General features: G+C 45.0%; 1 protein-coding gene and 1 long non-coding RNA gene across 2 annotated transcripts in view; one reads left to right on the top strand and one right to left on the bottom strand.

The window, feature by feature from the left end:
• The window catches only part of FAT3 (FAT atypical cadherin 3), an 805898-nt gene that overhangs the window by 799 nt on the left and 787829 nt on the right, over positions 1-17270 (top strand). The window lies entirely within an intron of this gene.
• LOC147342632 (uncharacterized) lies at positions 1522-13999 on the bottom strand. Its single transcript, XR_015157447.1, has 2 exons — positions 2279-13999; positions 1522-1984 (listed from the first exon to the last, which is right to left on the bottom strand). It is a non-coding gene; the product is annotated as an uncharacterized LOC147342632 (long non-coding RNA).

Below are 17270 nucleotides of genomic sequence, written 5' to 3' on the forward strand. Positions count from 1 at the left end.
GGGCGCTGTAGGGACATTCAGAAGCCAAAGGATGCACTTCGGGACCCGAGGCTCAAGTTGGGTCGTCGCCTGGCGAGGCGCCGGCTGTAGCAGAGCCCAGACTCCACTCTGAGCAGGGAGGGGAAAGGGTTACGAGACATTCTGCGGGTCCGCTCCGCGTGTGACTCTGGTGTGCGGGGGTCACGGGCGGGGTGAGGTGTACCGAGCGGCAGAGACTCTGGGACTGGGGCGACAGATTTTTTTGTGGAGTGGCGGGGAGGTGGGACTTTCCTTGCTCTCCTGGGGACAGGCAAACGGAGTGCCTTGGGAGAGCACGGGTTTTGGCGGGCGTGCGTGAAGGTGGCTTGTCTTTGAAAAGAAAGCCGCGCGGGTTTGGGCGTCCTAGCGGGTGCGCTGCGGTCCGCCCTGGATTGCCGAGTGGGATCGAATGCAAGCGTGCGCCAGCTCCACTCTCAAGGCCCCTTCCCGGGCGGTGCCGGGTGAACGCCTGCGCCGGGACCAGTGTGGGTGCGGGGTCCCGGCGGGGGTCTGCGGAGCGCGGGCGCGGCGGCGGAGGTGGCCGGGAGTGTGTTCGCCCGGCGCGCTCGTGCGCCGCCAGTGGGGGTCGCTGAGCTAAAGTGCATCGGGCTCCCAGGCCGGCGCAGGGCGCAGAGCCCGGGTGTTTTTAGCCTTGCTGTGGTCTGCACGCCTCTCTCGCCTACTCGCGTCGCGCGTGCTTTCCGAGACAGTTAAACAGAGACGGCGATGAGGCTTCGCGGAAAGCAACTTTCATTGTTCGCTTTTCCTAGCCCCGCTTTCGTGGGCTGGGGATCGCTGGGGGCAAGGACGCGGGGGTGGCGGGAGTGTGGCTGCGGGCTCAGCGAGCCTCGGGGTAGCTTGCAACGAGAGGAGAGGAGCCCCCCACCCCCCCGCCCCCGGTGTGTGTGTATGTGCTGGCGGCATCCTGCGGCTGTAGCTCCACGTAATAATAGGGGCAGAGCTGGCAGTGGAAGGGGATCCCAGGAAGGCTGAGGACGGAGGGGGCGAGCCTGCAGGGACGTGGCGTGGGGCTCGGGGAGGCTCCCGGGAGCTAGAGGTGCCGGTGGCCTGGAGAGCGGGCGCTCGGTAGCCTCGGCTCGCCCCCTCTGCCGGCCCAGCCCGCCCCGGCCCCGCGCCCCGCTCCCCGCGCGCCGGTCCCGGCTCGGCCTTGGGGCCGGGTAACCTGCAGCCGCTGCGGCGGGAGGCCGGCGGGGAGCTCGCAGCGCGCCGCCGGATGAAGAGGCTTTTCTTCTCCTCTCCCCGGTCTCCCGCCCCTCCCCGTCCCAAGACCCCGGCGCGTTTGTTTCCCAAGTTGGATCCCACTTCCATTTACAAGTGTCAGACAAACCCGCGCGAGCCTCCTCGTTCACCCCGGGCCCGCCAGACGGGCGGTGGGCGAGGGGCGAGCGGTCTGCGCAGCGCCCGGGGCGGTGAGGCTCCCGTGGGGCGCCCGACTCGCCGGGCTCACCTCCGTGGGTCCTGGGTGTTTAAGAGACACGTAAACAAACCACGACCCCCAGACCACTCAGGCCACTTGTGTCCCGCTGCTTCCGTCCTCCTCGCCTCGGACGTATTCCTTTTCTGGCCCCAACGCCTGTCTTTTCAAAGGCAAGTCGGGAAGGGAGGAGGCAGGGGTTGGGGGGCAGGCCGACCGGTTCATCACGGCGGGTTTGCGCCCCCGGCTTTGTTGCTGGGATTCGATTCTGAGCCCGGGCTGAGTTACAACACAGGCAGAGGCTGAGAACCGGCCTGAAAGACTGCGGACGACTTTGCCCCGGATCCGGGCGGCAGGGCTAGGTGGTGGACCGAGCAAACCCGCCATCTAGGAACGCAGGACTGAGGTACCCCCTTCTCGGTGTCGATCAAAGTCAGCCCGGATTTCGCTTCCCCTGGCAGGCGCGGAACTTCTCTTAACGTTTATGGAAGGCTTGAATGGCGTTCTGGTTTGTGACGTGGAGATTTGAATCTGAGAAGGAAAGAAAGGGAGGGGATGGAAGAGAGGGAAGGAAAGAGATGGAGAGACTGAGATTCTGCAGAATCCTGGAAACAGCACCAAGCCAGCTGCTCCTTTTTTTTTTTTTTTTTTTTTGAGTTCTTATTCCTAAATTGGAGCAGCTGAGCAGTGAGAGAATAAAGGACAGCCAAGAAAACCAGGGCACCAAGAGACAAAGGCCAAAAAAAATGCATAGTAACTTTAGCGCTTTGATGTGCATTTTTTCCCTCTTGGATTGGAGTGGGGGAAGGGCATTTCACGTTTTACCAGGAGAAAAGTTGCCTCTCAGAATTAGGGGATGCTGGTCTTCAATCATGGATCCCTGTTGCCTTTTTGGAACTCGGACAGTGAATGGTGCTGGGGCCAGTTTCTGAACACAGTGAACCGCGATGAGAAAGTTCCCAGCACTGCCCAGTTATAATGTCTTCATATTGGAGGCACACGGAGAACTTCACATCAAAGGCAGCTGGTTCGGAGATCAGAAATCGCTCAGCTGCTAGGCTGGCTTCCTGTCTTGGAGTCCCGGGATTTTCACAGCCAGTGTTTGTTGACCAGTGACTGGCTGGGTGTCTCCCCACCCCCCACCACCGCCCTTTTTCAAATTTATTTATTCTGCCTCCTGGCAGAGTCATTTTGAGAATTTTTTTTTTTTTGATAGTTAGGACCCAGTCTATCTGTTAACTAGCAATTACAGTTGTGCTGAGCTACTCAAAAATGAAATGAGTAGCAATAAACAGACTGACTGCCCACTGACCTGTAGGCAGACTATATGGTTATTTTGCTTGCTCACAGCTTTTTGTAAACAACAGCTCTTCAGGCTGTTCGCAGAAGAATATTTTTGATGTGTCAGGTTATGTTATCAGCCTTGCTTTCTTCATATGCTGCAGAATGACCTACTCTAATCTGGCTGATGAATTACGTTAAATAGAAAGCAGTAGGCAGTTACCAGAGAGAAGATACTTAGGCATTAGCAGCTGGTCTGAGGCTGCTCCCCATGGCTCTTGTGTTGTTATGCTATCTTAATGGAGGCCAGGAGGACCAGGGTGGCTTTATTTTCCTGTTGGCAGAGTTAAGTGTGGCATTCCTTCTGTGCAGCTGACTGTAGGTTGGCTTTTTCCTGCGAGCACAGAGGGAAAGGGCCACATTGAAGGGTTTGGTTTCTTGCATTGGGGTCACTCCTTGGCCCTTTCCTTCTGCAAGAGCACTCAGCGGCGATCTTCTGATGGGATCAGGTGGGACCATACATTTGGGATTGATTTCCTTTGATTGCTGGGGAAGGGCTATTGATGAACCCTTGTCTTTGCTGATTGTGACAGACACCAGGAAGGAATGATAATTAAACAGAAAGAGCCCTGCCAGACCTAGTGGAGGGTATGTCTGCCCCTCAGCTCCTTCCTGAGGAAAAGACAGCCCCGATTTCCCCAGATGTGCAGGGTCTTAAAGAATTAAAGACAGCCAACCCCAGTGTGAATTGTTTTGCTTATTGATAAAATTTTCTGAAATGCTTTTCAATCTCTAATTGTTGAGTGTATCTTTATAAGCATCTTTCTCCTACATTTCGAGGGTTGGGTCTCTTTTTATAGTCCGTCGTTTGAGAATGACCACAGTCCCTACTGCCTAATAGACTCAGAAGAAGCATTGTGGCTTGGGTGACTTCCTCTATGATGACCCCAATGGTACACATCTTTCTGTATTTCACTCAATTTGATTCTGCATCCTTCTCAAACTTAGTGATTTTTTTCTGTCGGTTGAAGAGTATCTGCTTCTTTAATGAGCTTTTTTCTTCCCTTGTTTACACTGACCCTTTCCCCCAAATTTCTTTCCAAGAATAACTTTAGGAAAGCTAACCTTTCCTTAAAGAAATTAAAACATAAAGATTCAGTTTAATGCCACAGATTGAATTTATTGAGAACGTATTTGACACTTGTCTAGTGGCTGTGAGCCAGTTCCTGGTCTACTAGAATAGGCTATCTGCTACATAACAGTAACAAATGACCATTCTAGTAGTTCTGGATTGGAATGGCACTCCCCGGTTAGTCTTAATATTAGTCAATTCTAGGATTGAGATATTTTTGTATTAAAGTAGAAAGGATGAAAATTTGAGAATGGATTTCCTGCCATGATGATGGTTGGGGAAAATAGAGAACAGATTTCAAAACTTAATGATCACACTTTTCATATAACTAATGTGTTGCTTCCTTTGCTAGATAGATATGTGTGAATGTGGAGGCCTTGGAGGCGATCTGGGGAGGGTTGTGAATTGTCCTTCTTTAGAAAATGCTTTATGAAAGAATATTGCCTTGCCTGAACAGATAAGTCAAGGTCCCTCACGAGACCCTGAAAGGGATCTGTGAGCAGATTTTAGTACTTCATCTTTCTGATCTTCCAGGTTCCAAGATTGTGGATTACAACCTCTATTTAATAAAGTGAAGTGAAATTCACCCAGTCTTGTCTGACTCCTTGCGCATGGACTGTAGTTTGCTAGGCTCCTCTGTCCATGGGATTTCCCAGGCAAGGATACTGGAGTGGGTTGCCATTCTCTTCTCCAGAGGATCTTCCCAACCCAGGAATCAAACTCTGCATTGCAGGTGGATTCTTAACTGTTGGAGCCACCAGGGAAGCCAGTATTTAATAAAGAAGATTCGTTCAATTAATTCTTGCCCTTCTATGTCTTAAATTTATCCCTCAATTTTTATTCTGTTAAATCACATTGAATTTAAAGTTCTTTCAGTTTTTCTCTTTTAAAAAAACTTTACGTTTTTGATATTTGATCAATTTTTATTCTCTTTCACGTGCTACTTTTTCTCTGAGCTCTAGCTCCATGTCTCTACCTGTCTTCAGAACCTCTCTTTCTTAACTGCAATGTCATCTTCTGAAACTCAACATGTTCTATACTGAAGTGAACATGAGGCTCCTCATATCCATTTAGTTCTCAAGTGTTAGAAATTAGTGACAGTACATCATTTATGTTGAAAAGGGGTAGAAGCTAACATCGACAACCTTCCCTGGTGGCTTAGAATCTGCCTGTCGATGCATGAGATGTGGGTTCGATCCCTGTGTTGGAAGGATCCCCCACCCCTGGCTCCGAGAAGGGAATGGCAACCCACTCCATTATTTTTGCCTGGAAAATTCCATGGACAGAGGAGCCTGGTGGGCTGCAGTCCATGGATTCACAAACCGTAGATATGATGTAGGGACTGAGCATACATGCATTAAGGTTGAGAAAGTAGGAGGTGAAGTTACGGAGAACTTAGAATGTCAGGCTGAATATAAAAATGGAGTCACTGGGAGGGTTGGGTTGAGACAGGATAAAACTGCTTTATTCTGATTAATTCTGGAGTAGAACTCACTGTGGAAATGTGGGAAGAAAAATAATGCAGAGAAACCGGTTAGGAGTTTCTAGTACTAGTCGGAAAGTCAGTGATGGTGAAGGAAATAGAAAAAAGAATTGCAATTCTTTATTTTTTTAAGGAATTTATTTCACTGAATTCTTTTCAGTAGTATTTACTGACCCTACGTCCCTTTGAAGGCATCACACAGGATTCAGATATACCCTTTGTCAAAGTAAAATATATCCTTTGCTTCTTTGTATTGTTGGGGAAATGGGAGATACCCCTGTGTGCAAACCAGAAATCAACACCAGGACATATTACTTGACATAGTGTCGCTGAACAGGGTCCTGGAGGAAGAGAGATTAATGTGAGCTGGAGCAAAGTTTTAGGAGGAGTATTGTTGCTGTTTAGTCGCTCTGTAGTGTCTGACTCCTTGCAACCCCGTGGATGCCAGGCTTCCCTCTCCTTCACCATCTCCCAGAACTTGCTCAAACTCATGTCCACTGAGTGGGTGATGCCATCCAACCATCTCGTCCTAGGTTGAGGAGAAGGTCTCCTCTGCCTTCAATCTTTCCCAGCATCAGGGTCTTTCCTGATGAGTCAGCTCTTAGCATCAAGTGGCCAAAGTATTAGAGCTTCAGCTTCAGCATCAGTCCTTCCAATGAATATTCAAAATTGATTTCCTTTAGGATTAACTGATTTGAGGACTATAAAGTGAATCAGTTCAGTTCAGTTCAGTTCAGTCACTCAGTTGTGTCCGACTCTTTGTGACCCCATGAATCGTAGCATGCCAGGCCTCCCTGTCCATCACCATCTCCCAGAGTTCACTCAAACTCACATCCATTCAGTCGGTGATGCCATCCAGCCATCTCATCCTCTGTCATCCCCTTCTCCTCCTACCCCCAATCCCTCCCAGCATCAGAGTCTTTTCCAATGAGTCAGCTCTTCCCATGAGGTGGCCAAAGAACTGGAGTTTCAGCGTTAGCATCATTCCTTCCAAAGAACACCCAGGACTGATCTCCTTCAGAATGGACTGGTTGGATCTCCTTGCAGTCCAAGGGACTCTCGAGTCTTCTCCAACACCGTAGTTCAAAAGCATCAATTCTTCAGTGCTCAGCTTTCTTCACATAAAGTGAATATAATCCAATTTAATAATTCTTAGTAAAACTCTAATGTAGTCAAGACAGTACAGAATTAATCAAGTCTTTGATTTCCTTAGGACAGTGCTCCTTTTGGGAAGAACATACTCATGGATCAGGCCAAATAGACTGTTGGAATGTTTTTCAGTATTTTGGTAAGACACCTGAATTATTCAGGCCCTTTTCTCCATTATCCTTTTGTGGTATCCCCACCCCCAGCTTCAGAGAAGAGCTGCAGGTGTTTGAAGCATGTCTGGGAGCCTGTACACCAGTGCCCACGTGGGCCCCTGCTTCCAGCCCTACCTGCACACACTGGCTTCCTTGTGTTTCTGTCACCAATTCTGGGGTTTTTTAAGTTTTTTCCCTGTTGATAGTGTTTAAAAAGTATGGGTGCAAATAAAGGACAAAAGGACTGCCCTTTAGGGGGTCCTTTAAAGAATCATTCATTTTTGCTGTTTGCATCAAACTGACTGGGTCCTCTATCACAGTCTGTTGCTGTTCAACAGTTAACTGGGAGACTTCTCATACCACCCAAAGCTACCCCGAGGGATCCTAAAGTGAGAGTCTTTGACCTCGATTGCGCTTTTGGAATCCCCCAGGGGCTTTTAAAACAAATGACTCACAAGTCTCGACCATTTTTTTAATTAACGGTTAATTGTATTTTATTTTTTATTTTTAATTGGAGGATAATTGCTTTATAATGTGTTGGTTTCTGCCGTACATCAATGTGAATCAGCCACGTGTCCCCTCGCTCTTGGACCTCCCTCCCACCCCTGCTCCATCCCACCCCTCTGTTGAAACGTGTGTTACCACAGTAAAACAGACAGCCTGTGGGAATTTGCTGTGTGTCGCAGAGACCTCAGCCTGGAGCTCAGCCTTGGCCACCCAGTGGCATCCAAACCATTCAAACCGGACTCTCTGGGGGTAGGACCCAGGCACCGGTATTTTTAAAGCCTCCCGGTGGATTTTGCTGGTAGCCAAGGTCGAGGACCACTGCTATAAAGGCTGTGCCTCCTATTTGGAGTTAGAGTTCACTCTTTCAGGAAGCTCCCAGGCCCCGGGGAGTTTGAATGAAAATCATAAACACATGGTCTGCCTTCTCCTGCTGTGAATGTAACCCCTGGGACTCTGCACAAAGTTGAAGTTAAGCGGGACTCGCGCTGGAGGAGGTGGCTGGGAAGGTTCATGGCTTCTTACTCCAGTGTTCTTTTGGTTCTCTGCTTTGCTGGCGTTTAACGCTTTCTGTTGCCTAATGTGGCTTTGTCCTCAGTTTGACTCTAGTTGGCCAAGATGCCGTCTCCAGCTACTAGTCATGATATGGTCCAGGAACTGGTAAATGATATTTGCAAAGTTTGAAACATCTTCAGGAGCAGAAATTCTTCCCGTTTTTATATTGGACTCATCATATCTGGAGTCTTTATGTAAGTCTGAATTTGAAAAACGACTGAAATGCAGTCCATTGATACATGCTCAGTTTTCTTTTTATTTGTGAGGAGTATAAGAAATACACTGCACAAAAAAAAAAAATGAATCATGCCTTCAAGAAGCTTACAGTTGTTAGAGCTCAAAATGTGTACACTTAAGGAAAAACAATCACAGCACTGTTTAATATTGGGGGTCAGAGGCATGCATGCTTCTGGCATGTGTGGGGAAGATACTTAATTCCCATGCATCTTGTAATTGACATCTTCTTATTTCCATTTCCCTCTGCCCCTTAGTCATCTCACAGTTACCTCTAGCATAGAGAACATTGAGGTGTTCGGTCCTTTAGAAATTCAGCATTCAGGTCTGTTGCTGGCTTTTTAATGTTCAAAAAAAAAAAAAAATTAAAATAAATGGTAAGCCTTGTAATGCTAGCTTTCAGAAGATGGGTGAAAAGGCCAGAACTTTTACCTTGGAGGTTCAGCATGAGTTGCTGATATTTTTACTTTGCAAAGCAGTTGCAAATACTGTTTCAGTTATTCTTTATTTCTTTTCTTTTTCAAGATGTCAGAGATAAGCCCAGCTGTTGAGTGATGCACAGATAGGAAAGGTTAACTAGAAGTTTAAATGTAACTTTAGGACTTCGACTAAATTAAATTCCCAACAATCTGATAAAAATTATAGCCTTTACAGTAGAAAGGTTAAAAAGTGAGCGCACTGGAGCAGCTATTACATTTCACATTTTGAAATAAACTCAAAATTATTAGTGCTACTAAATATCGTTGAACAGTACTTAACACGGGTAAACATCTGAAAGCACGCCCCATAATACAGATTACATCTAGTGACAAATGCGCTTAATGACAGTATAAATATCACTTTTTTCTATCAGATAAACAGTGAGTGTGTACATTTTCTTCAAAAGCAGGAGGAGGCTGTATCTCGGGAGAAGAGGTAGCTCGGCCTTTTTTGATACCTAGAGCATCTATTACAAATGACGTTTTGTTGATGTTTCCAGAATCTGAGCGTCTGATTAATATTTTGCGGCATCTGAAGTCTGTTTTAAAGACTGTGGCTTGAAATTCTCTGGCTCTACGTGGTGGCTAAATGATGGCCCTTAGCGCCACGATTGGTTGAGAAGGGCCTTGTGGGATGCGTGTGGCGTGGTCCCATACCAGGCTGGAGCATGTGGCTACGGTTTCATCAGATTGGCCTGGCTGTAGAGAGCCTCTCCATAAAGAAATGTACACAGGAAAGTGGGCCAAATGCAGACGACTTTAACGTTGCTGGAGTTAGGGAGAAAAACGTGAATCTTTCCCACATTTCAAAAAAGAAAGTTTCATACTAATCATTTCAATCAGATGAGCCAAAAGTCAGAAGTGTGTCGTAATATCCCTTGAGAACTTGGTACCTATCTGATAGGACTGTAAAGGCATTTCAGGATGTCAATTAAATGGAAAGATATGCCTGGAATTGAATATAATTAAGAAATGTTGAAGTCTGGTGTCTACGTATTCAGACACTGTATTCGATGGTTCAATTAGTGAAGCAAGGCTTGGATTTATTGACAAAAGGTCTCTTTCTCATGGCATGCTTCACTCATTAAAAGCTCATAATGTCTTGGATCTTTTTAGCTGTTGGAACTTGACCATTTGCCATTTTGTGCTTCTCGACTTTATTATTTTTTTTTTTAACTTTGCAACTGATTCAGATGATGTTGCTTCTCCCAGTGGATGTGTATTCCTGAGGACTGAACCTGTGATATTTCCTAACATTATGAAGTGTCACCAGACCATCACACAGGGCTTCATACTGAAAAACAAGGATGGGAAAGTGAAATTATTACAGTGGGATGTGCGCTCTAGCAGTTTGAAAGTAATTTGTGAATTTGTTGAGATGAATTTCTTCCTCATACTGTCAGCTCTGTATTATATTTATCTAATAGTGAAATTCACACTTCTCTGTATCCTTCTCAGTTTTATGGTTGGTCAGTTGGTAGGACAATCCTTTCTACTCCAGATTGTGGCTGGAGTTTCCCCAGACATGTAGGAGAATGGGACTTTTTTTTTTCTTTTTTCATATCCTTGCTGTGTGATCTATTTCTTTTTCAGCTGCATTTGATGATTCTAAATGCTTGAAAATACTGCAAATAATAAATAATTTGGGAATGTTGACACTGAGTGAGGAAGAGGGTGAAACACAGTTCACCTGATCCTTGAGGATTTGTTGCTACCTGTTTACAGTTCAGATTTTAGCTGCCTCCTGTACTGGTATGAATGTGAACAGCTAGTTTGACACGATTTCTTAATTCCTTGTCTTCATGGGTTATGTTCTCTAACTAGGAGCAGTTTAGCATACTCTAGCATTCCATCTTTCCTGTAGACATAGCAGATCACGCACAGTCTGGGAAAACTAAGTACACATTCCATTGTTAGCCTTTCTGATGGCCTGTGCCGAGTTCTTCAGATTCATGTCATTGTTGGCAAACGTGCATTGACGTGCTCTTATTACCTTGGACTGATTTTACATGGAGCATATTAAACAAATGTGGTGCCTGATCCTTCGAAAGTTAGCTTTTTCAATTGACTCTTATTTCTCTAGATAGGCCCAGAAAAGAGCAAAATGCATGTGCTACCCAAGTCAGAAAGATGGCACCAACATCTTTTATTGAGATGAAGTGATGTCACCTACTTGGAAATGCCCGCATTAGCAAGGGGACAGAATGCCTTCCATTTATATTTAGAAGACAGTGACTACAGTGAGGAAATTATGCAATCTAGGCGATTGATTAGGAAATGTAAGACAAAAACATACTACCTTGCCAAATCAATTTCCTAGATCTCCTTGAATTATCCAATAATTAGATAATCTTTTACTTTGGAAGTGCAAATTTTATATGTGTAATTATTTGTCTTAATCACTGCATTCCCAAGTTGTATTCAGTGGTAACACACAGCCTGTTCAATTTATACTCTATTTCTGTTAACTAGATAGGATTAATATCATACTTCCTCTCAAAAGAGAGAGAGGGAGATACAGGTATTTTATAAGATTTGCCACTGTCATAGAGCTCATCAGTGGTTATTATAATAATCAAAGTGAATAAACTTAGATTGCTCTTATACAATACATATGTTTTAAGTGGAAGTGTAAAACCCATTTTTTAAAGCAAATCACATTTTAACTGCATTCAATTAGGGAAAACTCTCCACTATTTGAGCAGATCCTGTGTCACATTCTTTTATAAAGTAAAGAATATTTTGTTTCTCCTTAATTTATGTATGTTTCAACTTTAAATGTTTGTATATCAGAGTTCTCAGAGGCAAGAGCATATACCTATGGGAAATATATTTGCTTTTAAACATGTGATGAACTGAAAGTTTGACCTTCTCCCTCTGCACTGCTTTGAAGAGAGGCATCACAGGGGAAGCTAAATAGGGAAGACACGCCAGGATTTAGAGAGGGTGGGGACATCCATGTCAATCGTGGAGGTTGAGGAAATGTTAGAAAGCTTGAGGATTTCTGTGCCATAGAGCCAGGCCAGTGCAACCCAGAGTTACACCTCTGATGATACCTGCTCCTTTGTGACATTGGCTGAAACAAACAAAAAAAATCACAACCTAAAATTTGAGAGTTATGTTTTATTCGGTGGACAAAACTGAGGACTTAAACCTGGGATCCAGCATCTCAGGTAACTCTGAGAGACTGTTCTGAAAGGTGAAGGAGGAAGTCAGGATATACAGGGGTGTTTGTAACAGAGCCCAAGTAGTCAGAATGTCAAAATATGACTATTAATAAAACAGAACCAGATATCTCAAGGAATTTAGAGCTTTTCTCTGTGTGGGAAGATGCAGGAGTCTGGGCTCACTGAAATCACACCTTTGATGTGGACCTCGGCTCTCTGGGGCAGGTATCCTGTGCCTTTTCATCCTCAGTCTTCCCAGGGCATGCATGCTGGGCTGAGGGGTGCAGCGTCTGACAGCTTGATGACTGGCATCCTCTTCCCAGCCTCAGCTCTCACCTTCGGGGGCAGCTGTGGCGTCTGATGGCTGCAGCGTCCATCCCAGCACAGTAAGGATGCCGAGTGGGACCAGCCCCCTCCCCAGCCTTTGGAGCATCCGGAGAAGGGTCCCTTGGCTCAGGGCTCCTCAGCTGCCACGGTCCCTTCTCCTGGCTTTTGTTCTCTGTGCTTGTTGGTGTCTTTGTCCCTGCCCAGCTCCTGCAGCCACTGTTTAGAGCCCTGTGCCATCCTGAACGTCTTGTTTCAACCTAACCTGCTGTACTGCTTTTTAATATTTCTATAGGCAGTTGCCCACTACAGTTGGCGTTACTATCATGACAACTACTACAACTAATACTGCCTTGCAATGAACTTACCTGTGTTGGTGTCTCTTGTCTCCTGCAGACCTGCATTCCACGGGCTCAGTGACATAACACGAATCTTTGAACCACCACTCTTATCACTGCTGTAGCTTATCAGTGCTTACTATTTTAAACTATATGACCATATCTGTTGATGTTCCAGCTTGAATAATGTATCATTGACTTTCACAGTGGAACATCTAAGACCAAACCTTGAAAATCATCCCCTGAGTGTTGAGACTTCCTTATGATTCTTGTAGGATTTACAGTCGGCCCTCCATATCCATGGGTGTTGTATCTGTGGATTCTACCAACCACAGAGAGAAAATATTTTTTTTTTTCTAATTTTATTTTATTTTTAAACTTTACATAATTGTATTAGTTTTGCCAAATATCAAAATGAATCCGCCACAGGTATACATGTGTTCCCCATCCCGAACCCTCCTCCCTCCTCCCTCCCCATACCATCCCTCTGGGCCGTCCCAGTGCACCAGCCCCAAGCATCCAGCATCGTGCATCGAACCTGGACTGGCAACTCGTTTCCTACATGATATTTTACATGTTTCATTGCCATTCTCCCAAATCTTCCCACCCTCTCCCTCTCCCACAGAGTCCATAAGACTGTTCTATACATCAGTGTCTCTTTTGCTGTCTCATACACCGGGTTATTGTTACCATCTTTCTAAATTCCATATATATGCGTTAGTATACTGTATTTATGTTTTTCCTTCTGGCTTACTTCACTCTGTATAATAGGCTCCAGTTTCATCCACCTCATTAGAACTGATTCAAATGTATTCTTTTTAATGGCTGAGTAATACTCCATTGTGTATATGTACCACAGCTTTCTTATCCATTCATCTGCTGATGGACATCTAGGTTGCTTCCATGTCTTGGCTATTATAAACAGTGCTGCGATGAACATTGGGGTACACGTGTCTCTTTCCCTTCTGGTTTCCTCAGTGTGTATGCCCAGCAGTGGGGTTGTTGGATCATAAGGCAGTTCTATTTCCAGTTTTTTAAGGAATCTCCACACTGTTCTCCATAGTGGCTGTACTAGTTTGCATTACTATCAACAATTATATGCCAATAAAATGGACAACGTGGAAGAAATGGACAAATTCTTAGAAAAGTACAACTTTCCAAAACTGGACCAGGAAGAAATAGAAAATCTTAACAGACCCATCACAAGCATGGAAATTGAAACTGTAATCAAAAATCTTCCAGCAAACAAAAGCCCCGGTCCAGACGGCTTCACAGCTGAATTCTACCAAAAATTTAGAGAAGAGCTGACACCTATCCTGCTCAAACTCTTCCAGAAAATTGCAGAGGAAGGTAAACTTCCAAACTCATTCTATGAGGCCACCATCACCCTAATACCAAAACCTGACAAAGATGCCACAAAAAAAGAAAACTACAGGCCGATATCACTGATGAACATAGATGCAAAAATCCTTAACAAAATTCTAGCAATCAGAATCCAACAACACATTAAAAAGATCGTACACCATGACCAAGTGGGCTTTATCCCAGGGATGCAAGGATTCTTCAATATCCGCAAATCAATCAATGTAATACACCACATTAACAAATTGAAAAATAAAAACCATATGATTATCTCAATAGATGCAGAGAAAGCCTTTGACAAAATTCAACATCCATTTATGATAAAAACTCTCCAGAAAGCAGGAATAGAAGGAACATACCTCAACATAATAAAAGCTGTATATGACAAACCCACAGCAAACATTATCCTCAATGGTGAAAAATTGAAAGCATTTCCTCTAAAGTCAGGAACAAGACAAGGGTGCCCACTCTCACCACTACTATTCAACATAGTTTTGGAAGTTTTGGCCACAGCAATCAGAGCAGAAAAAGAAATAAAAGGAATCCAAATTGGAAGAGAAAATATTTTTTTTAAATTCCAAATGATTTCAAAAAGCAAAATTTGAATTTGCTACACTGCGTGTGTGCTAAGTCGCTTCAGTCATGTTCGACTCTTTGCAACCCTATGGACTGTAGCCCACCAGGGTCCACTGTCTGTGGGATATTCTAGGGAAGAATACTGGAGTGGGGTGCCATGCCCTTCTCCAGGGGACCTTCCCAACCCAGGGATCAAACCCATGTTTCCTGTGGCTCCTGCATTGCAAGTGGATTATTTACCACTGAACCACCTGGGAAGCCCATGCCACACTGCTAAGTCGCTTCAGTCGTGTCCAACTCTGTGTGACCCCATAGACGGCAGCCCATGAGGCTGCCCCGTCCATGAGATTCTCCAGGCAAGAACACTGGAGTGGGTTGCCATTTCCTTCTCCAGTGCATGAAAGTGAAAAGTGAAAGTGAAGTCGCTCAGTCTTGCCGACTCTTAGCGACCCTATGGACTACAGCCCACCAGGCTCCTCCGTCCATGGGATTTTCCAGGCAAGAGTACTGGAGTGGGGTGCCATTGCCTTGTCCGATGCCACACTGGCAACTGTTTATTATGCATTGCATTTACATCACATTTATAATTGTTTACATAGCTTTTGGGGCTTCCCAGGTGGGTGCTAGTGGTAAAGAACCCACCTGCCAATGCAGGAGAGTTAAGAGACCCAAGTTCGATCCCTGACTTGGGAAGATCCCCTGGAGGAGGGCATGCAACCCACTCCAGCATTCTTGCCTGGAGAATCCCACCAACAGAGGAGCCTGGTGGGCTACAGTCCATAGGGTTATAAAGAGTCAGACATGACTGAAGATACTTAGCACAACACAACCTAGCTTTTACATTTTATTAGGTATTATAAGTCAGAGAAGGCAATGGCACCCCACTCCAGTACCCTTGCCTGGAAAATCCCATGGACAGAGGAGCCTGGTGGGCTGCAGTCCATGGGGTCGCTAAGAGTTGGACACAACTGAGTGACTTCACTTTCACTTTTCACTTTCATCCATTGGAGAAGGAAATGGCAACCCACTCTAGTGTTCTTGCCTGGAGAATCCCAGGGACAGGGGAGCCTGGTGGGCTGCCGTCTATGGGGTCGCACAGAGTCGGACACGACTGAAGTGACTTAGTAGCAGCAGCTGGTATTATAAGTAATGTAGAGATGATTTAAAGTATTTGGGAGGATGGTATGTAGGTTACACGCAATCACTATGCTATATTATATAAGGCATTTGAGCACCTACGGATTTTGGTGCTCAGGGAAGCCTTGGAGCCAACCCCCTGTGGTTTCTGAGGGAAGGCTGTAGTAGACTTGAGGTCCTTCTTGTCTAGTTGAAGAAAAAACCCTCCAGGCATGTATACCCAAGTTCTTGATTGGCTTATCAATCTGTGACTCTTTCCAATAAGTTCTCAGCGAGTGTAATAAAGACACTGAAAAGGCATGTATATCCAAATGTTTGTCACTTTTTAGGAGCATCACTTTGTTTTCCAGGAGGTTCTGATAGGCAGTTACTTAGCCTAATGGTACATACACGTGAATATTGATGTACACAGTCAAAGGTCAAATTTATGGGGAGGTGGAGACTTCTTAGTGCTGAGTCTTCTAAGGACAGCATAGACTACATATGTGAGAATGTTTTTATTGCAAGAACATTTGGAGACTTTTACATTTATATTTAAAATGAAATTATTTGTAAACCTTTTTGCTGTAACTCTTGTTATACTCAATTATAATCAATGCACCATTCCAGTGAGTACCGAGATACAGAGCTTCCCCAGGGATATCGCTCACCCCGTTCTGACCATCCTGGGTAAGAGAATCCTACTTTAAGGGCTGAATTTACAGTGTCCGAGACATAATAAAGCTTGTGCGTGTATACATGAATGCACAAGGTTACCTGGCAGTTAGAATAGATTAAAAGCAAGTCTTGTAAAATTCCAAGTATTTTTTCTTTTTTAAACTACATTGCACTAGAAAGCATTCTTTGAGGAGCTGGCCGGTAAAATCAACATGTGACCAGATGTGCATCTCAGGAATGTCATATTACAAAACATGTTCACTAACTATATCTTGAATCAATGGAAAAAAGGCTGTGTCTGTCTTTTAGACACTCCATCATTCTGTGAGCTTAACAAACAAAATCTCATTAACACCGAATGCATGGGAGCATGAGAAATGTGTAATGCTTTTAATTTCTTATTAAGTGATTTGTGTTTATTGAAAATTGGCTTGAAGGTACACTGAACATAATTCATAATATTGGATTTAGGTGAGTCTAGATATCTGAGTCTTTTCTGTACTTAGAATGTGCTTACAAGTGCACTATTGTTATAGGGGGTGGAAAGAGTGATAGCTTATTCCTGGAAGGATTTGCTGAAATGAGAAGATGAGTCAGACTTGGGGCATCTTTTTCTGAGGCTCCTGTGCCTTTTAGGTCTGTGTGAATTGTGCAAGGCCCTTATTCGTGCAGGCACACTCCGTACGTGTCTACAAGCAGATGAGAGGCAGCGAGGGCACTTGGGGGCTGGTAGAGGCAAATGTGAATCCCGTTTTTTCGCTGGTAACTCACGAGACCTGCTGGGTAGCAGCAGGCACTAGCAGACATTTAATTGTGTGCTAGGTAAGGCTGGCACAGCTCCAGCATCACGGTGGAGTCAGAATTACCCTAATCAGCTGGGATATACTGCATATATTGATTAGAGTTGGATTTTGTTATGCAAAAAAAAAAATCTTTATAAATAGTGGGAAAGTAATTGAGAGTAATTAAAAGGCAGAGAGTTTAACTCACAGTTCTTTAGATGAAAAGGCATTTTGATCCTTTGCTTCCATGCAGATTTCCGGGCAGGCTGGAGCAGTTTGTGAGGGCCACGTCTGAATGGTGGGATGACTGTCCCGCTGCCCCGGAAAGAGACTGAATGGGCAGGCTGTGTAGTTAAGGCACGGGGGACCAAGTTCCAGCAGCTTCCTCTCGGTGGCTCTTTGCTGTGGGAAGCCTTCTTCTTTATTTGGGTCTGGGGCCTTTTCTTTTTCTTGGCCTCACTAATAGCTTTTGGTTATTACTGATATCCCTGATGAGAACTGAATT

This window comes from Bos grunniens, chromosome 29, assembly GCF_055505025.1.
Source record: "Bos grunniens cultivar Pamir isolate PY7600 chromosome 29, Bosgru_T2T1.0, whole genome shotgun sequence".
Lineage (NCBI taxonomy): Eukaryota > Metazoa > Chordata > Mammalia > Artiodactyla > Bovidae > Bos > Bos grunniens.